The sequence below is a fragment of the Phocoena phocoena genome, chromosome 14 (assembly GCF_963924675.1).
Source record: "Phocoena phocoena chromosome 14, mPhoPho1.1, whole genome shotgun sequence".
In the NCBI taxonomy this organism is placed as follows: Eukaryota; Metazoa; Chordata; class Mammalia; order Artiodactyla; family Phocoenidae; genus Phocoena; species Phocoena phocoena.
In genome coordinates this window covers 7,367,086-7,389,334 of record NC_089232.1, presented here as the reverse complement: position 1 = coordinate 7,389,334, position 22,249 = coordinate 7,367,086, and the positions used below count along the sequence as shown (strand labels likewise).

General features: G+C 36.9%; 1 non-coding gene across 1 annotated transcript; it reads right to left on the bottom strand.

The window, feature by feature from the left end:
* Positions 1–16,264: 16,264 nt before the first annotated feature.
* LOC136134263 (U6 spliceosomal RNA) lies at positions 16,265–16,371 on the bottom strand. Its single transcript, XR_010656545.1, has one exon. It is a non-coding gene; the product is annotated as a U6 spliceosomal RNA (small nuclear RNA).
* Positions 16,372–22,249: the final 5,878 nt, after the last annotated feature.

Genomic DNA, 22,249 nt, shown 5'->3' with positions numbered 1-22,249 from the left:
TGCTCTTGTGCCAATGCCGTGCTGCCTTGATTACTCTGAAGTCTGGAAGGGTTATGCCTCCAGACTTTATCCTTTTTTCCTCAGGATTGCTTTGGCAATTCTGGGTCTTTTGTGGTTTTATATAAATGCTAGGATTATTTGATCTAGTTCTGTGAAAAATGTCATGGGTAACTTGATAAGGATCACATTAAATCTGTAGATTGCTATGTATAACTGATTCACTTTGTTATAAAGCAGAAACTGACAGACCATTGTAAAGCAATTATACTCCAATAAAGATGTTTAAAAAAATTTTGTAGATTCCTTTGGGTAGTATGCCATTTTAACTATATGAATTCTTCCAATCCAAGAGCATGGGATATCTTTCCATTCTTTGAATAATCTTTGATTTCCTTTATCAGAGGAAACATAACTGATCTCTGTATGTTGGGTTTGTTTTTTCTTTGTTTTGTATCTTGCAATGTTACTGATTTCATATAGTTTCAACAGTTTTTTGGTTGACTCTTCAGGATTTTTTTTTTTTTTGGCGACACTGCAGGATACAGGATCTTGGTTCCCTAACCAGGGATCGAACCAGTGCCCCCTGCAGTGGAAACATGAATTGTTAACCACTGGACTGCCAGGGAAGTCCCAGAATTTTCTTTATAAGAGGTAATACATATCATCTATAAATACTGACAAATTTTCTTCTTCCTTTTTCTTTTAGGAATATTTGAATTTTATTTTTTTATATAGCAGGTTCTTATTAGTTATCCATTTTATACATGTTAGAGTATATATGTCAATCCCAATATCACAATTCATCCCACTATCACCACCACCCCCCTGGCCCCGCTTTCCCTCCTTGGTGTCCATATGGTTGTTCTCTACATCTGTGTCTCAATTTCTGCCCTGCAAACCAGTTCATTTGTACAATTTTTCTAGGTTCTGCCTATATGCATTAATATACGATATTTCTTTTCCTCCTTCTGACTTACTTCACTCTGTATGACAGTCTCTAGATTCATCCACGTCTCTATAAATGACCCAATTTCGTTCCTTTTTATGGCTGAGTAATATTCCATTGTATATATGTACCACATCTTCTATATCCATTCGTCTCTTGATGGGCATTTAGGTTGCTTCCATGACCTGGCTATTGTAAATGGTGCTGCAATGAACACTGGGGTGCATGTATCTTTTTGGATTACGGTTTTCTCTGGGTATATGCCCAGTAGGGGGATTGCTGGATCATATGGTAATTCTATTTTTAGTTTTTTAAGGAACCTCCATACTCTTCTCCATAGTGGCTGTATCAATTTACATTCCCACCAACAGTGCAAGAGTGTTCCCTTTTCTCCACACCCTCTACAGCATTTGTTCTTTGTAGATTTTCTGATGATGTCCATTCTAACTGGTGTGAGGTGATACCTCGTTGTAGTTTTGATTTGCATTTCTCTAATAATTAGTGATATTGAGCAGCTTTCCATGTGCTTCTTGGCCATCTGTATTTCCTCTTTGGAGAAATGTCTGTTTAAGTCTTCTGCCCATTTTTGGATTGGGTTGTTTGTTTTTTTAATATTGAGCTGCATGAGCTGTTTATATATTTTGGAGATTAATCCTTTGTCCCTTGATTCATTTGCAAATATTTTCTCCCATTCTGAGGGTTGTCTTTTTGTCTTGTTTGTAGTTTTCTTTGCTTTGAAAAGCTTTTACATTTCATTAGGTCCCATTTGTTTATTTTTGTTTTTATTTCCATTACTCTGGGAGGTGGATCAAAGAAGATCTTGCTGTGATTTATTTCAGAGTGTTCTTCCTATGTTTTCCTCTAAGAGTTTTATAGTGTCCGGTCTTACATTTAGGTCTCTAATCCATTTTGAGTTTATTTTTATGTATGGTGTTATGGAGTGTTCTAATTTCATTCTTGTACATGGTAGCTGTCCAGTTTTCCCAGCACCACTTATTGAAGAGACTGTCTTCTATCCATTGTATATCCTTGCCTCCATTGTCATGGATTAGTTGACCATAGGTGCATGAGGTTATCTCTGGGCTTTCTATCCTGTTCCATTGATCTATATTTCTGTTTTTGTGCCAGTACCATATCATCTTGATTACTGTAGCTTTGTAGTATAGTCTGAAGTCAGGGAGTTTGATTCCTCCAGCTCCATTTTTCTTTCTCAAAACTGCTTTGGCTCTTCAGGGTCTCTTGTGTCTCCATACAAATTTTAAAATTTTTTGTTCTAGTTCTGTGAAAAATGCCATTGGTAATTTGATAGGGATTGCATTGAATCTGTAGATTACTTTGGGTAGTACAGTCATTTTCACAGTATTGATTCTTCCAGACCAAGAACATGGTATATCTCTCCATCTGTTTGTAACATCTTTGATTTCTTTCATCAGTGTCTTTTCATTTCCTGCAAACAGGTCTTTTGTCTCACAAGGTAGGTTTACTTCTAGGTATTTTATTCTTTTTGTTGCAGTGGTAAATGGGAGTGTTTCCTTAATTTATCTTCCAGATTTTTCATCATTGGTGTATAGGAATGCAAGAGATTTCTGTGCATTAATTTTGTATCCTGCTACTTTACCTAATTCATTGATTAGCTCTAGTAGCATCTTTAGGATTCTCTATGTATAGTATCATGTCATCTCTGAACAGTGACAGTTTTACTTCTTCTTTTCTAATATGTATTCCTTTTATTTCTTTTTCTTCTCTGATTGCCATGGCTAGGACTTCCAAAACTATGTTGAATAACAGTGGTGAGAGTGGACATCCTCGTCTTGTTCCTGATCTTAGAGAAAATGCTTTCAGTTTTTCACCATTGAGAATGATGTTTGCTGTGGGTTTGTCATATATGGCCTTTATTATGTTGAGGTAGGTTCCCTGTATGCCCACTTTCTGGGGAGTTTTTATCATAAGTCGATGTTGAATTTTGTCAGAAGCTTTTTCTGCATCTATTGAGATGATCATATGGTCTTTATTCTTCAATTTGTTAATATGGTGTATCACATTGATTGATTTGTGTATATTGAAGAATCCTTGCATCCTTGGAATAAATCCCACTTGATCATGGTGTATGATTCTTTTAATGTGTTTTTGGATTCTGTTTGCTAGTATTTTGTTCAGGATATTTGCATCTATATTCATCGGTGGTATTGGTCTGTAATTTTCTTTTTTTTGTAGTATCTTTGTCTGGCTTTAGTATCAGTGATGGTGGCCTCATGGAATGAGTTTGGGAGTGTTCCTTCCTCTACAGTTTTATGGAAGAGTTTGAGAAGGATGGGTGTTAGCTCTTCTCTAAATGTTTGATAGAATTCACCTGTGAAGCCATCTGGTCCTGGACTTTTGTTTGTTGGAAGATTTTTTTTAATTTATGTATTTTATTTATTTATTATTTTTGGCTGTATTGGGTCTTTGTTGTTGTGTGCGGGCTTTCTCTAGTTGCGGCGAGCTGGGGCTACTCTTCGTTGCAGTGCGCATGCTTCTCACTGCAGTGGCTTCTCTTGTTGTGGAGCATGGGCTCTAGGCACGCGGGCTTCAGTAGTTGTGGCTCACAGGCTTCAGCATTTGTGGCTCACAGGCTCAGTAGTTGTGGTGCACGGGCTTAGCTGTTCCGCGGCATGTGAGATCTTCCCGGACCAGGGCTAGAATCCGTGTCCCCTGCATTGGCAGGAGGATTCTTAACCACAGTGCCACCAGGGAAGACCTGTTGGGAGATTTTTAATCACAGTTTCAATTTCATTACTTGTGATTGGTCTGTATATATTTTCTATTGCTTCCTGGTTCAGTCTTAAAAGGCTATACCTTTCTAAGAATTTGTCCATTTCTTCCAGGTTGTTCATTTTATTGGCGTACAGTTGCTTGTAGTAGTCTCTTAGGATGCTTTGTATTTCTGCAGTGTCTGTTGTAACTTCTCCTTTTTCATTTCTAATTTTATTGATTTGAGTCCTCTCCCTCTTTTTCTTGATGAGTCTGGCTAATGTTTTATCAATTTTGTTTATCTTCTCAGAGAACCAGCTTTTAGTTTTATTGATCTTTGCTATTGTTTTCTTAGTTTCTATTTCATTTATTTCTGCTCTATTCTTTATTATTTCTTTCCTTCTGCTAACTTTGGGTTTTGTTTGTTCTTCTTTCTCTAGTTGCTTTAGGTGTAAGATTAGCTTGTTTATTTGAGATTTTTCCTGTTTCTTGAGGTAGGCTTGTATTGCTATAAACTTCCCTCTTAGAATTGCTTTTGCTGCATCCCATAGGTTTTCGATCGTTGTATTTTCTTTGTCATTTGTTTCTAGGTATTTTTTAAACATCTTTATTGGAGTATAATTGCTTTACAATGGTGTGTTAGTTTCTGCTTTATAACAAAGTCTAGGTATTTTTTGATTTCCTCTTTGATTTCTACAGTGATCCCTTGGTTATTTAGTAATGTATTGTTTAGCCTCCATGTGTTTGTGTTTTTTACGTTTTTTTCCCTGTAATTGTTTTCTAATCTCATAATGTTGTGGTCAGAAAAGATGCTTGATATGATTTCAATCTTCTTAAATTTACTGAGGCTTGATTTGTGACCCAAGATGTGATCTGTCCTGGAGAATGTTCCATGTGCACTTGAGAAGAAAGTGTAATCTGCTGTTTTTGGATGGAATGTCCTATAAATGTCAGTTAAATCTCTCTTGTCTATTGTGACATTTAAAGCTTGTGTTTCCTTTTTAATTTTATGTTTGGATGATCTGTCGATTGGTGTGAGGTGTTAAAAGTCCCCCACTATTATTGTGTTACTGTCGATTTCCTCTTTTATAGCTGTTAGCAGTTGCCTTATGTATTGAGGTGCTCCTATGTTGGGTGCATATATATTTATAATTGTTATATTTTCTTCTTGGATTGATCCCTTGATCATTATGTAATGTCCTTCCTTGTCTCTTGTAGCATCCTTTATTTTAAAGTCCCTTTTATCTGATATGCATATTGCTACTCCAGCTTTCTTTTGATTTCCATTTGCATGGAATATCTTTTTCCATCCCCTCACTTTCAGTCTGTATGTGTCCCTAGGTCTGAAGTTGATCTCTTGTAGGCAGCATATATATGGGTCTTGTTTTTGTATCCATTCAGCAAGCCTGTGTCTTTTGGTTGGAGCATTTAATCCATGCACATTTAATGTAATTATCAATATGTATATTCCTATTACCATTTTCTTAATTGCTTTGGGGTTTTTTTGTTTTGTTTTTTTGCGGTACGCGGGCCTCTCACTGTTGTGGCCTCTCCTGTTGCGGAGCACAGGCTCCAGACACGCAGGCTCAGCAGCCATGGCTCACGGGCCCAGCCGCTCCACCGCATGTGGGATCTTCCTGGACCAGGGCATGAACCCGTGTCCCCTGCATCAGCAGGTGGACTCTCAACCACTGCACCACCAGGGAAGCCCTGGGGTTTGTTTCTGTAGGTCCTTTTCTTCTCTTGTGTTTCCCACTTAGAGAAGTTCCTTTAGCATTTGTTGTAGAGCTGGTTTGGTGGTGCTGAATTCTCTCAGCTTTTGCTTGTCTGTAAAGCTTTTGATTTCTCCATCAAGTCTGAATGAGATCCTTGCCAGGTAGAGTAATCTTGGTTGTAACAGGTTCTTCCCTTTCATCCCTTTAAATATGTCATGCCTCTCCCTTCTGGCTTGTAGAGTTTCTGCTGAGAAATCAGCTGTTAACCTTATGGAAGTTCCCTTGTATGTTATTTGTTGTTTTTCCCTGCTGCTTTCGATAATTTTTCTTTGTCTTTAATTTTTGCCAATTTGATTACTGTGTGTCTCCGCATGTTTCTCCTTGGGTTTATCCTGTATGGGACTCTCTGTGCTTCTTGGACCTGGGTGGCTATTTCCTTTCCCATGTTAGGCAAGTTTTGGACTATAATCTCTTCAAGTATTTTCTCGGGTCTTTTCTCTCTTTCTTCTCCTTCTGGGACCCCTATAATGTGACTGTTGTTGCGTTTAATGTTGTCTCAGAGGTCTCTTAGGCTGTCTTCGTTTCTTTTCATTGTCTTTTCTTTATTCTGTTCCACAGCAGTGAATTCCACCATTCTGTCTTCCAGGTCACTTATCCGTTCTTCTGCCTCAGTTATTCTGCTATTGATTCCTTCTAGTGTAGTTTTCATTTTATTTATTGTATTGTTCATCTATGTTTGTCTGTTCTTTAATTCTTCTAGGTTTTTGTTAAACATTTCTTGCTTCTTCTCGCTCTTTGCCTCCATTCTTTTTCCAAGGTCCTGAATCATCTTCACTGTCATTATGCTGAATTCTTTTTCTGGAAGGTTGCCTATCTAGACTTCATTTAGTTGTTTTTCTGGGGTTTTATCTTGTTCCTTCATCTGGTACATAGCCCTCTGCCTTTTCATTTTGTCTGTCTTTCTGTGAATGTGGTTTTTGTTTCACAGCCTGCAGGATTGTAGTTCTTCTTCTCCTGTCTGCCCTCTGGTGGATGAGGCTATCTAAGAGGTTTGTGCAAGTTTCCTGATGGCAGGGACTGGTGGTGGGTAGAGCTGGCTGTTGTTCTTGTGGGCAGAGCTCAGTAAAACTTTAAACCGCTTGTCTGCTGATGGGCAGGGCTGAGTTCCCTCCCTGTTTATTGTTTGGCCTGAAGTGACCGAACACTGGAGCCTACCCAGCCTGTTTGGTGGGGCTAATGGCAGACACTGGGAGGGCTCACGCCAAGGAGTACTCCCCAGAACTTTTGCTGCCAGTGTCCTTGTCCTCACTGTGGGACACAGCCACTTCCCGCCTCTACAGGAGACCCTCCAACACTAGTAGGCAGGTCTGGCTCAGTCTCCTATGGGGTCACTGCTCCTTCCTCTGGGTCCCGATGCACACACTACTTTGTGTGTGCCCCTCAAGAGTGGAGTCTCTGTTTCCCCCAGTCCTGTCAAAGTCCTGCAATCAAATCTCACTAGCCTTCAAAGTCTGATTCTCTAGGAATTCCTCCTCCCATTGCCGGATCCCCAGGTTGGGAAACCTGATGTGGGGCTCAGAACCTTCACTCCAGTGGGTGCACTCCTGTGGCATAAGTGTTCTCCAGTTTGTGAGTCACCCACCCAGCAGTTATGGGATTTTATTTGATTGTGATTGTGCCCCTCCTACCGTCTCATTGTGGCGTCTCCTTTGTCTTTGGATGTGGCGTATCTTTTTTAGTGAGTTCCAGTGTCTTCCTGTTGATGATTGTTCAGCAGTTAGTTGTGATTCCGGTGCTCTCGTTGTGATTCCGGTGCTCTCGCAGGAGGGAATGAGAGCACGTCCTACTCCGCCATCTTGAACCAATCTCGGCACTTCCTTTTTCAATGAATGCCTTTTTATTTCTTGCATAATTGCTTTAGCTGGGACTTCTAGTACTATGTTGAATAAAAGTGGTGAGTGTGGGCATCCTTGTCTTGTTTCTGATCTCACAGGAAAAACTTTCAATCTTCCACCACTGATCATGATGTTGGCTGTTGGCTTGTCATATATGTCCTTTATTATGTTGAGGTACATACCCTCTATAAATAATTTGTGGAAATTTTATCTTGAAAAATTGTATTTTTTGAATGCTTTTTCTGCATCAATTGAGATGATCATGATTTTTATCTTTCATTTTATTAATGTGGTGTATCACATTTATTGATTTACATATGTTGAACCATCCTTGCATCCCAGGGGTAAATCCCACTTGGTCATGGTGTATCATCCTTTTAATGTGTTGTTGAATTAGATTTCTTAATATTTTGTTGAGAATTTTTGCATGTATATTTATAAGGGATATTGGTTTGTAGTTTTTTCTTGTAGTGTCCTTATCTGGCTTTGGTATCAGGGTAATTGTAGCTTCATAAAATGAGTTTGGAAGTGATTCTTCTTTGATTTTATTTTTTGAAAGTTTGAGTAGGACTGGCATTAATTCTCCTTTATATGTTTGGTAGAATTCACCAGTAGAGCTATTTGGTCCTATATTTGTCTGTGTTGGATGGCTCTTGATTACTGATTCAATTGCCTTACTTGCATTATTGGTCTGTTCAGATTTTCTATTTCCTGATTGTCTTGGCTGTATGTATCTAGAAATTTATCTGTTTCTTCTAGGTACCCAATTTGTTGGCATGTAAGTATTCATAATAGTCTCTTAGTCTAGTTAAAAGTTTGTCTGTTTCATTTTTCTTATCAAAAACTGAGTTCTTAGTTTTGTTAATCTTTTCTGTTCTCTATTTCATTATTTTCCACTCTGATCTTTATTTCCTTCCTTCTGCTAACTTTGGGCTTCCTTGTTCTTTTTCTAGTTCCTTGAAGTGTGAAGTTAAGTTGTTTATTTGAGAGCTTCCTATCTTCTTAATATATGCATTTATTACTATAAAATTCTCTCTCAGAACTGCTTTTGTAACATCCCATAGATTTTGATGTGTTGTCATTTTCATTTGTTTTGAGATTTTTTCTTTATGACCCATTTCTTGTTCAGGAATGTGTTGTTTCCACATGCTTATAAACATTCCAGTTGTCCTCTTGTTTTTTATTTCTAGTTTCATCCATTGTGGTTTGAAAAGATGGTATAATTTTAATCTTCTTAAGGTTGCTAGTATTTGTTTTGTAACCTATCATATGATCTATCCTGGAGAATATTTCTTGTGCTCTTTAGTAGAATATGTATTCTGCTACTGTTGGATGGAATGTTCTATAAATGTTTTGTAGGTCCATTTCATCTAATATATGAGTCCAGTCCAATGTTTTCTTTCTGTCTGGATTATCTTTCCATTGCTGAGAGTGGGGTATTGAAGTCTGCTGCTATTATTGTCTGTTTTTCCTGTCTGATCTGTCAGTATTTGATTAATATATTTAGATGCTCCAATGTTGGGTGCATATATATTTATGATCTTCTTGATCAATTGACCCTTTTATCATATATGATCACCTTCTTTATCTCTTATTACCTCTTTTGGCTTAAAGTCTATTTTGTGTGATAGAGGGGTTGATAGCTACCCCTGCTTTCTTTTGGTTTCCACTTGCATGGAATACTTTTTACTGTCTCTTCATTTTGATCCTATGTGTGTCCTTAACCCTGAAGTGAGTCTCTTATAGGCAGCTTATAGTTGGGTCATATATTTTTTTAAATCCATCCAGCCACTCTGTACCTTTCTGATGGGTGAATTCAATCCACTTACACTTAGAGTAATTATTGATATGTAAGGACTTACTAATGCCATCTTAATAACTTCTCACAGTTTTGTAGTTCCAATGTATTTTTTTTCTTGTTTCTGCCTACTTTTGTCAACTGGTCATTCCATGGTGATATGCTCTGTTTCCCCTTTCTTTATCTTTTGTGAATCTCCTGTAGGTTTTTGCTTTGTGGTTACCATGAGGCTTATGTAAAACATAAATAAAGCAGTTCATTTTAAGCTGACAGCAACTTAACTTCAATCACACACAGGAGTTCCAAAATTTTACTCCCTCCCTTTACATTTTTGACATCACAATTTACCTCTTTCTATATTTTATGTTCCTTAACAAATTATAGTAGATACAGCTACAAAAATATATAACTATATATTTTAAAATAATCTTTTCGTATAATCTTTGTACCATAGGTAACTGGTTAACATACCACCTTATTACAGAATTAGAATTTTCTAAATATGACTGTATATCCACCAGTGTTCTGTATACTTTCATATGTTTTCATGTCACTAATTAGCATCTTTTCATTTCAGCTTGAATAATTCCTTTCGGCATTTCTTGCAAGGCAGGTCTAGTGGTGATAACTCCCTCAGTTTTTGTTTATCTAGAAAAGCCTTTATTTTTTCCTTCATGTCTGAAGTGTAACTTTGGATAAATTATCTTGGTTGGAAATTTTTTCTTCCAACATTTTGAATATGCCATTTTCACTCTCTCCTGGTCTGTAGGGTTTCTTTTGAGAAATACACTGATAGCCTAATGGGGGGGTTCCTTGTAGGTTATAATCTTTTTTTCCTTCTGGCTGCTTTTAAGATTCTCTTTGATAGCCTAATGGTGGGGGGGTTCCTTGTAGGTTATAATCTTTTTTTCCTTCTGGCTGCTTTTAAGATTCTCTTTGATATTTGACATTTTCATTATAGTGTATCTTACAGAAGTACTTTTTTTTTTCATTGAAAAAATAGGATGATCTATTAGCTTCATGAATTGGATGCCCAAGTCTTTCCAAAGTTTGAGACTTTTCCAGCTATTACTTTAAACTTTTTACCACTTTCTCCCTCTCTTCTCCTTCTGAAATACTAATTATTTTAATATTTGTACATTTGATGGATTCCCATGTATCATGTAGGCTTTCTTTATTCTTCTTCATTCTTTTTTCTTTGTTCTCCCCTAACTGCATTATTTCAAAATTCCTATCCTCTAGCTCACTTATTCTACCTTCCATTTGGTCTACTTTGCTGTAGATATTTTATATTGCATTTCTCATTTAATTCATTGAATTCTTCAGCTCCAGAATTTGTTTGGTCCTTTTTTATGATTTCTATCTTTGTTAAATTTCTCATTTTTTCATGTGTTTTCCTCATTTCATTGAGTTGTCTTTCTGCGTTTTTTTGTAGTGCACTTGAGTTTCCTCAAAACTGCTATTTCAAACTCTTTATCAGCTGGATCTCAAAATTCCGTGTCGTTGAGTCCAGTTTTCGGAGGACTGCTTTCTTTTGGTGATGATATTTCTCATGTTCCTTGGAGGCTTGCATTGTGGCTCTTGCACTGCAGTAGTGGAACCCCTCAAATCTGTACCAGTTGCCTTTGGGTGGGTTCATTGGTCCTGTTATATCTAGATTTTCTCTGACCTTGTATGGGTACATCTGCTCCACACTCCTTATTCCCTCTTGTGGTGGAATTTTTAAGCTTTCATGCCTTCTCTGGTTCTTACAACTCATCAGGTTGACCTTTGGAAACCTCTTTGTTTGCCAGAAAGTGACACTACCACTCAAGTTTGTGGTTTCTCTCTTGCCAACAGACCCTGGTCTGATTTTTCTGAGAACACTCTGGCCATTGCACTCAGAAACACACACGAAGAGTCACCTGCAGACTTGGGGGTGGGGGGAAGTGTGGGTTTAGCACTCAGGGCATTGGGGGGTGCCTGCAGGCCCAGTGGAAAGATCTTCAGGTGAGCCTCCCAGAGGCTCATGGGCAGACTTCCTGCTGAAGTCCTGAGTACTGTCAGTGGGGATTTTCATTCCCAGCCTCTGACTTCTCAGTGGGAATGGTATATTCAGTCATGTTTTTTATCAGACAATTAAAAAGTTAAGATAGCTCTCAAGGCTATTTCATAATGTGTAATCTGTGCTTTACATTTTATGAGCTCAGAAAACCTGGTACTTTGCTCAATATTGTTTGTTTTTACTTGGAGATCTCATTTAGAGATTTGGTTTCCTCTTCTTTTATGAAAGAGGAAAAAAAGAACATTGCTGAGGTTGCTGGCCCAGAGCAGTCCACATTTTATTTCTTGTGGAACTGATGACACAGGGCAAGTCCTTCATAAAATAAAGATTTGGGGGTGTGTTAAAAAGAAAGGGGAGTCCATGGGACTTCCCTGGTGGCGCAGTGGTTAAGACTCTGTGTTCCCAATGCAGGGGACCCGGATTCAATCCCTGGTTGGGGAACTAGATCCCACATGCATGCTGCAACTAAGAGTTCACATGCCACAACTAAGGAGCCCACAAGCCACAACTAAGGAGTGCGCCTGCTGCAACTAAGACCTGGTGCAACCAAATATATAAATAAATATTAAAAAAAAAAAAGAGAGGGGAGTCCAGAGGGTTTTCTCTTTCACATGTGCCTGATTAGGAAACATTTTCATATGAAACATCTGTACAATAGAATACTTTGCATTCATTAAAGAGAGAGGTAGCTCTGTATGTACTGATATGGGAAAATGTTCAAGCTATGTAGCTAAGTGGTGGGGAAAACAGAGTCCATGTTAGAGGCTGTCCTGACTTCTGCAGGGTACCTCAGATTCTTATCAACAAAAACAGTCCAGCCTGCTACAGACAACCTGAAGAGTGGCTTTCCTGTCCCTTCTAAGTTTTTCTAAAATTATTCATATCCCTTACTTTTCCCCTTCTGTCTCATTTCATTCCTAAAATCCCCTAATATTCAGCTTCTGTCCCAAACACAGTGGGTTTTCCAGTATAGTTCCTTTTCATTATATATATTTTTTGTTCAGTAATGATTCAATTTTTAAAAAGTAAAAAAAAAAATTGTCAAAAAGGATTCAACACAGTTTCAAAAGATACAAGAAAAAAAAGGAAAAACAAATGGTAGATAAGGGTCTCTTTTTCCACCATCTCACAACTACCAATCTGCTCTATGGATTTACCTATTCTGGATACTTCATATAAATGGAACCATAAAATATGTAGCTTTGTGTTTGTCTTCTTTCACTTAGAATAATGCTTTTGAGGTTCATCCACATTATTGCACGTGTTAGTACTTCATTCTTTTTTAGTGTCTGAGTAATATTGCATTGTATGCATGTATCGCAACTTGTTTATCCATTCATCCAGTGATGGACATTTGGGTTGTTTCCACCTTTTGGCTGTAATGAATAATACTGCTATGAACATGCATTTACATTTGTTTGCATAGCTGTTTTAAATTATTTGGGGAGTATACTTAAGAGTTCAATTGCTGGGTCATACGGTATTTCTATTTTTAATGCTTCGAGGAACCAAAAAACTGTTTTCCATGGCAGCTACACCATTTTACATTTCACATTTCACCAGTGATTTACAAGGGTTTCAATCCACACACATCCTAGCACTTGTTCTCTTTTAATTTTAATTATAGTCATTCTAGTGGGTATGAAGTGGTATCTCATTGTGATTTTGATTTACATTTCCCTAATGGCTAATGATGGTGAACATATTTAATGTGCTTGTTGGCTATTTGTGTATCTTCTTTGAGGAAATAACTATTCAAGTCCTTTGCCCATTTATAAATTGGTTGTTTGCCTTTTGTTGTTGAGTTGTAATTTCATGTGAATTTGAATTGGTTTTTTCCATTTTTGCAAAAAAGGTCATTGGAATTTTTATAGGGATTATATTGAATCTCTAGATTGCTTTTGATAGTATTGCCATCTTAACAATATTGTATAATTCATGAACTTGAGATGTATTTCAATTTTTAAAATAAATATCAATTTACTTCAGTGACGTTGCATAGTTTTCAGTGTACAAGTATTTCATTTCCTTGGATAAATTTATTCCTGGTATTTTATTCTTTGGATGCTATTGTAAATGGCATTATTTTCTTAATTGCTTTACTGATTGTTCCTTGCTAGTATATTGTCAACACACAACTGAGTTTGTGTGTTTGTTTTGTAAACTGCAACTTGGCTGAATTCATTTATTCTAGTAGTAGGTTTTTTCTGTCTATTTGTGTATTCTTTGGGATATTCCATTTATAGGAGCATATCATCTGTAAAGAGAGGTAGATTGATTCCTCCTTTCCAGTTTGGATGCCTTTCCTTTTTCTTGCCAAATTGCTCTGGCAAGAGCATCCAGTACAATGTTGAATAGCAGTGATGAGAAAGTGGACTTCCTTGTCTTGTTCCTGCTATTAGGGGAGAAAATTTTACCATTGAATATGAAGTTAGCTTTGAGGTTTTACATGAATCATAATGAGGAAGTTCCCTTCTATTCCTAGTTTTCTGAGTGTTATTATCCTGCAAGGATGTTAGATATTTTCAAAAGCTTTTTCAGCATCAAGATGATCATGTGAGTTTTTTCCTTTGTTCTATTACTGTGGTGTAATATATTGATTTTCTTATGTTGAACCGTCCTTGCATCCTGGAATAAATCCTACTTGGTCATGGTGTATAATCCTTTTGATATGTGGTTCAATTCCATGTACTAGTATTTTATTGAGGATTTTGCAACAGGTCTGCAATTTTTTTTTGTACTTTTGGTACCTTTGTCTGGCTTTGGTATTAGGGTAATATGATCTCTAATAGAATACATTAGAAATTGTTTCCTCCTCTTCTTTTTTTGGAAGAGTTTGTTAAGGACTAGTGTTACTTCTTTAAACGTTTGGTAGAATTCACCAGCAAAGCCACATGGTCTTGGATTTTCTTTCCTGGAAGGCTTTTTATTACTAATTCAACCTCTTTACTCAATAAAGGTATGTTCAAATTTTCTATATCTTATTGAGGTGGTTTGGTAAGTTGTGCATTTTCTAGGAACTTGTCTATTTCTTCCAGGTTATCTAATTTGTTGGTGTATAATTGTTCATAATATTATCTTACAATCCTTCCTAATTCTGTAAGGTCAGTAGTAATATCCCCACTTTCATTTCTGATATTAGTTATTTTCATCTTTTCTCTCTTTCTCAATCTAGCTAACAGTTTGCCAAATTGGTTAATAGTCTCAAAGAACCATTTTTGGTATCATCAATACTCTCTATTTTTAAAAAATTTCTATTTTATTTGTCTCTGCTTTAATCTTTATTAGTTCCTTCTGCTATATTTGGGTTTAGCTTGTCTTTCTTTCTGACTTCCTTAAGATGTAAAGTTAGCTTATTAATGTGAGATTTTCCCTTTTTAAAAAAATATACGTTTTTAAGAGCGGTTCACAGGAAAATTTAGTGTAAAGTGCAGAGATTTCTCGTATATTCCATGCTCCTACTCACGCATAGCCACTCCCATTATCGACATTCCCAACCAGAGTGGCATATTTGTTACAGTTGATCGCCTACCTGCCTTGACACATCATTATCACCCAAAGTCCATCGTTTACATTAGAGTTCATTGTTACTGTTGCTCTTTCTATGGATGTGGACAAATGTATAATGTATACAGGTATAATGACATGTACCACTATTACAGTATCATACAGAACACCGACGTCCCTGGCTTATGATGGTTCAACTTAATGATTTTTTGACTTTATAATGGTGCGAAAGCAAACAAGCATTCAGTAGGAACCGAGCTTTGAATTTTGATCTTTTCCTGGGCTAGTGGTACGTTGGCCAGTACTCTCTGGTTGTTGCCGGGCAGCAGGAGTGAGCCACAGCTCCTGTCAGTACATGATTACTAGGGTAAACAACTGATACACTTATAACCATCTGTACCCATACAATCATTCACTTTTTTTCACTTCCAGTACAGTATTCAATAAATTATATGAAAGAGTCAACACTTTATTTATTTTTTGCAGTACGGGGGCCTCTCACTGTTTGGCCTCTCCCGTTGTGGAGCACAGGCTCCAGACGCGCAGGCTCAGCAGCCATGGCTCACGGACCCAGCCGCTCCGCGGCATGTGGAATCTTCCCAGACCGGGGCACGAACCCGTGTCCCCTGCATCGGCAGGAGGACTCTCAACCACTGTGCCATCACGGAAGCCCTCAACACTTTATTATACGATAGGCTTTGTGTTGGATGATTTTGCCCAACTGCAGTCTAATGTGTGTCCTGAGCACATTTAAGTTCGGCTAGGCTAAGCTATGGTGTTAGATAGGTTAGGTTCATTAAATGCATTTTCGACTTAAACCCACCATGAACTGAAAATATCTTATCAGGATGTAACCCTGTTGTTAAGTCTAGAAAGATCTGTAGTTTCACTGCCCTAAAAATCCTCTGTGGTTCACCTTTTCATACCTCCCTCCCCTTTAATCCCTGGCAACCACTCATCTTTTTTATTGCCTGCATATTACCTTTTCCAGAATGTCATATAATGTTGAAACCATACAGTATATAACCTTTTCAGATTGGTTTCTTTCACTTTGTCTAACATGCATTTAAGTTTCCTCCATGTCTTTTCATGGCTTAATAGCTCATTTAATTTTAGCACTAAATACTATTCCATTGTCTGAATATACCACAGTTTATTTATCCATTCACCTACTGAAGACATCTTGGTTGCTTCCAAGTTTAGCAATTATGAATAAAGGTGTTATAGCCATTCATGTGCAGGCTTTTGTGTGGAAATAAGTTTTCAACTCATTTGGGTAGATACCAGGAGTGCAATTTCTGGATCATATGGTAAGAGTATGCTTAGTTTAGTAAGAAACTGCCAAACTGTCTTCCAAACTGGCTGCACCCTTTTGTATTATTACCAGCAATGAAAGAGTGTTCCTCTTGCTCTACATCTTTGCCAGCATTTGGTGCTGTGTTTTGGATTTTGGCCATTCTAATAGGTGTCTAATGGTATCTCATTGCTTTAATTTGCGTTTCCCTCATGCCATGTGATGTGGAACATATTTTTGTGTGCTTATTTACCATCTGTATGTCTTCTTGGGTAAGGTGTCTGTTCAGGTGTTTGACCCATCTTTTATTTGGGTTGTATTCTTTTTTGTTTTTTTAAAATATGGAATGCTTCACGAATTTGCGTGTCATCCTTGCGCAGGGGCCATGCTAATCTTTTCTGTATCATTCCAATTTTAGTATATGTGCTGCTGAAGCGAGCACTTCTTTTTTTAAAAAATAAATTTATTTATTTTTATTTTCTTTTGGCTGCATTGGGTCTTCGTTGCTGCATGCAGGCTTTCTCTAGTTGCTGCAAGTGGGCGCTACTCTTCATTGTGGTGTGTGGGCTTCTTATTGTGGTGGCTCCTCTTGTGGAGCACAGGCTCTAGGCACACGGGCTTCTGTAGCTGTGGCACGGGGGCTCAGTAGTTGCAGCTCGTGGGCTCTAGAGCACAGGCTCAGCAGTTGTGGCACACGGGCTTAGTTGCTCTGCAGCATGTGGGATCTTCCTGGACCAGGGATTGAACCCATGTCCCCTGCATTGGCAGGCGGATTCTTAACCACTGTGCCCCAGGAAGTCTCAGGTTTTTAGTTTTCTTATTATTGAGTTTTAAGAGTCATTTGTTTTCACAGAGCAAACATTTTTAATTTTAATGAAGGCCAGCTTATCAATTCTTTCACTTATGGATTGTGCTTTTGGTGTTGCATCATTACCATACCCAAGGTCATCTAGGTTTCCTCCTATATTATCTTCTAGGAGTTTGAGTTTTGTGTTTTACATTTACTTCTCAAATCCATTTGGAGGTAATTTTTGTGAAAGGTATAAGGTCTGTGTCTGGATTTGGTTTTTTTGGGGGGGGTGGCACGTGAATGTCTAGTTGTTCTAGCACCATTTGATGAAAAGATTATCTTTGCTCCATTATATTGCCTCTGCTTTTTTTGTCAAAGATCAGTTAACTATACACACACATACATACATACATATACATATATGGGTTTATATCTGGGCTCTCTATTCTATTCCATTGATTTGTCTATTCCTCCACAAACACCACACTGTTTTGATTACTGTAGCTTTATCATAAGTCTTGAAGTTGCATAGTATCAGTCTTCCAACTTTGTTCTCCTTCAATATTGTGTTGGCTATTCTGAGCCTTTTTCCTCTTCATATAAACTTGAGAATCAGTTTGTCAATATCCACAAAATAAGTTTTTGGGATTTTGATTTGGATTGTGTTGAATTTATGAATTAAATTCATGAACCTGTGAACCACGTTGAACCTATAAATCTATATATCAACTAATATCTTAACAGTATTGAGTCTCCCTATCCTGAACACGGAATATCTCTCCATTTATTTAGTTCTTTGATATCTTTCATCTGTTTTATAGTTTTCCTCAAATCTTGTACATACCTTATTAGATTTGCCTATTTCATTGAGCACTAATGTAAATGGTTATATGTCTTTAATTGCAAATTTTACTTGTTCATTGCTGGTATATAGGAAGGCATGGACTTTTGTGTATTAACCTTGTATCCTGCATTTTGCTATAAACTTTTATTAGTTCCAGGAGGGTTTTTTATTTTGTTCATTTGCTAGTTTGTTTTTGTCAATTCTTCTAGATTTTCTATACAATTATGTCATCTACAGATAAACACAAGTTTACTTCTTCCTTCTCAATCTGTGTATATTTTCTTTTCTTTCTGCGTTTGCTAGGACTTCCAATATGATGTTGAAAAGCAAAGGTGAGAGGGGCAGACATCTTTGCCTTGTTCTTGATCTTAATGGGAAAACTTCAAACTTCTTCCCATTAGGTATGATATTAGCTGTAGGTTTTTGTAGATATTTTTTATCAAATTGAGGAAATTCCCCTCTAATCTCAGTTCCCTGAGAGTTTTTATCATGAATGGTGTTGGATTTTGTCAAATGCATTTTCTGCTCTATCCATTGATATCATTATGTGATTTTAATTCTTTAGCCTGTGATTACATTGATTTTTTGAATATTGAAACAGTCTTGCATACCTGGGATAAATCTCACTTGGTTTTGCTGTATGATTATTTGAATACACTGCTGGACTGATTTGCTAATATTTTGTTGGGGATTTCTGCACCTATGTTCATGGCAGATATTGGTCTGTCGTTTTTTTGTACTTTTTTTTTTTTTTTGGCTTTAAGGTAATGCTGGTCTCATTGTATGAGTTAGGAAATATTCTGATTCCATCCTCTGAAAAAGATTGTAGAGAATTAGAGTAACTTCTTCCTTAAATGTTTGCTGAAATTCACCTGTGAACCCATCTGTGTCTGGTGCTTTCTGTTTTGGAAGATTAGTAGTTGTTGATTTTATAATACAATAGAAAGAGGCCTATTGAGATTTATCTATTTCTTGTGTGAGTTTTAGCAGATTGTGTCTTTCACAATTGGTCCATTTCACCTAGGTTATCAAATTTGCAGGCACAGATTTGTTCATATTATTTCTTTATTATCCTTTTAACGTCCACAATCTGTAGTGATGCTTCCTCTTTCATTTCTGTAAAATAGTTTGTGTCCTCTCTTTTTTTCTTAGCCTGGCTAGAAGTTTATCAAATTTGTTGATATCTTCTAAGAGCCAGCTTTTGGTTTGGTTGATCTCTCTCTATTGATTTCCTACTTCCTGTTTCATTGATTTCTGCTCTAATAATTGTTATTTCTTTTTTTCCTGCTTGTTTGGATTTAATTTTCTCTTGTCCAACTTTCCTAAGGTGGATGATTTGTTTAGACCTTCCTTTCTAATATATGCATTCAGTGCTATAAGTTTCCTTTTAAGCACTGCCTTTGCTGCATCCCATACATTTTTTTAAAATTAATTTTTATTGTCGTATAGTTGATTTACAAAGTTGTGTTGGTTTCTGTTGTACAGCAAAGTGAATCATTTATACTTATACAAATATTCACTCTTTTTTAGATTCTTTTCCCATAGAGGTCATTACAGAGTATTGAGTAGAGTTCCCTGTGCTATACAGTAGGCTCTTATTGGTTATCTATTTTATATATAGTAGTGCATCCCATAGATTTTGATAAGTTGTATTTTCATTTTCATTTAGTGAAAATATTTAAACATTTCTCTTGAGACTTCTTTGACTCATGTGTTATTAAGAATGTGTTGTTTAATCTCTGGGGATTTTCCAGCTATCTTTTTGTTATTGATTTCTAGTTTGATTCCACTGTAGTCTGAGAACAGACATTTATATGACCTCTACTTTTTAAATTTGTTAAGGTGTATTTCATGGCCCAGAATGTGTTCTATCTTGGTGAATGTTCCATGTGAGAAGAGTGTGTAATCTGCTGTTGTTCAATCAGGTAGTTTATAGATATCAATGATACTTAATTGATTGATGGTGCTGTTGAGTTCAACTGTCCTTACTGATTTTTCTGCCTGCTGGATCTTTCCATTTCTGATAGAGGAGTGTTAAAGTCACCAATGATAATAGTGGATTCACTTATTTCTCCTTGCAGTTCTGTCTGATTTTTTGCCTCACATATTCTGATGTTTCAATGCACACGCAAATTAAATTGTCATGTCTTAGATTATGTAAGCCTCCTTTTTATCTCTGACAACTTTCCTTGCTCTGAAGTCAGCTCTGCCTGAAATTAATATAGCTAGTCTCAGTTTCTTTATGATTAGTGTTAGAATGGTATATCTTTTTAAAGATTAACATTTAATCTATATGTGTCTTTATATTTAAAGTGGGTTTCTTGTAGACAACACAGTTGGGTCTTTTGTAAAAATCCAGTCTTACAATCTCTGTTAATCAGCATATGTATACCACTAATCTTTAAAGTGACTATTGATATAGTTGGGTTAATAATATTTGTTTTTCTATTTATCTTGTTCTTTGTCCCTATTTTTGTCTTCCACATTTTTTCTGTCATTTGTGGCTTTAATTGAACATTTTATGATTCCATTTTCTCTTTCCTAGCATATTAGTTATACTATTTTTTTTAAGAGTTTGCTGTAGAGTTTGCAATATACGTTTACAACTAATCCCAAATCCAATTTCAAATAACACTGTACTGCTTCACAGGTACTGTAAATACCTTATAATAACAAAATAATCCTAATTTCTCCTATCCCTTGCATCATTGCTGTCATTCATTTCACTTACACATAAGCATATGTGTGTACACACACAAGCATACATAGACGAATAAGGTATTGCTCTTATTAACAAATTGTCATCTTTAGAACAATTAAGAAAAAAAAGTCTTTATTTTACATATTCCTTCTCTGATCTTCTTTCCTTATTGGATCCAATTTTCCGTCCTACATTATTTTCTTTCACTCTAAAGAACTTCTAACATTTACTGCAAGGCAGGTCTACTGGCAACATATTTCCTCAATTCTGTTTGTCCAAAAAGGCCTTTATCTCTCCTTCACTTTTGAAGGGTAATGCCCCAGGGTACAGCATTTTAGGTTGGTGGGCTTTTTTCTCCCAACATTTTCATTTCACTATATTCTCTTCTTGTTCACATGGTTACTGAGGAGAAGTCTGTAATTCTTAATTTACCTACAGAAGAGTGAAAGGTATTTTTTCCTTCTGGCTTCTTTCAGGATTTTTTTCTCTATCTTTGATTTTTCTGTAGTTTGAAAATGATAGGCCTCAGTGAAGGCTTCTGTGTTTTGTTTTGTCTGGCATTTTTCCTTCTTGGTGTTCTCTGAGATTTCCTGGATCCATGGTTTGGTATCTGATATCAATTTTTGGGAAAATTTCAGTCATTATTGTTTCAAATATTTCTTCCGTTCCTTTCTCTTTTCTCCTTCTGGTATTCCCACCATGCTTATGTTACACCTTTTATAGGTGTCGCACAGTTCTTGGATTTTCTGCTTATTTTTTTTAGCCCTCCCCCCCCTTTTTCCCCTCTTTTTCAGTTTCGGGGGTTTCTATTGCAATATCATTAAGCTCAGATATTCTTTCCTCATCCATGTCTACTAGTCTACTAATAAGTCCATCAGAAGTATTCTTTATCTGTGTTACAGTGTTTTTGATCTCTAGTATCTATTTTGTTCTTTCCTAAACTCTAGGTATCTCTGCTTACATTGCCCACCTGTTCTTGTATGCGGTCTACTTTATCCATTAGAGCCTTAACATAATAATCATGGTTTTAAAAATCCTAGTTAATAATTCTGACACCCTGTGATATCTGAGTCTGGGTTTTATGCTTGCTCTGTCTCTTAAAATTGTGGGGATTTTTTTTGTTTGTTTTTTTTACTGTTGTCATTTAATTTTTTCTTGATAGCTGAGCATGATGTACTGGGTAAGAGGAACTGTTGGAAACAGGCCTTTAGTAGTGTTGTGATAAGGTTTGGGAGGAGCAAAAACATTTTATTCCTATGATTATGTCTCCGACTTTTAGTGAGCCTGTGCTTCTGGACGGTGAACTTCACTCATGCTTTTTTTCTCCTCACCTCTTAGGTGGGACAGGATGGTAAATCGGGACTAGGGTTGGGTATTTCCCTTCCCCAGGGCAGTTAGGTTTTGGTCTGAAGGCCAGACCTTATTAAGGAGAACAGAATGCTCTGGCATATTTCAAAATGCTTCCTTTTCCCTTCACCCCGACAGAACCATGACGGGATTTTTCTTTGACATTCATTTTGAGAATCCGATAGAGATCCCGGAGATAACACTCACAAGTGTAGGGTCTCCCCTCCCCTGATGAATGAGTTCCCCTGGAGGTTTTAAGTCTGACTTGTCCACACTGAGCCTCCAGAAATTCATCAAACTATAGTTGAGGTGTCCCTACCCTGGCACTGGTTCCCAAGGAGATTGCTGCTCCAGTAAATCGTAATTCTCTATATTATCTGTTGGTCTAATTTTAGGAACAGTGGTTTTCCCTGTGACCTAACTTCTCTTATGGATATAAGAAGAGTTGTTGATTTTTCAGTTTGTTCAGCTTTTTACTTGTTAGGATGGAATGGTTACTTCCAAGCTTCTTACATGCTGGACCAGAAACTGGAAGTCTCCCTCTTTTTAAAATGTGTTTGCTACTGTAAATTTCCCATTTACCAGTATTTTAAGGTGGGAGATCATTGACTTGAGATCTTTTAATCTTAATATAGGTG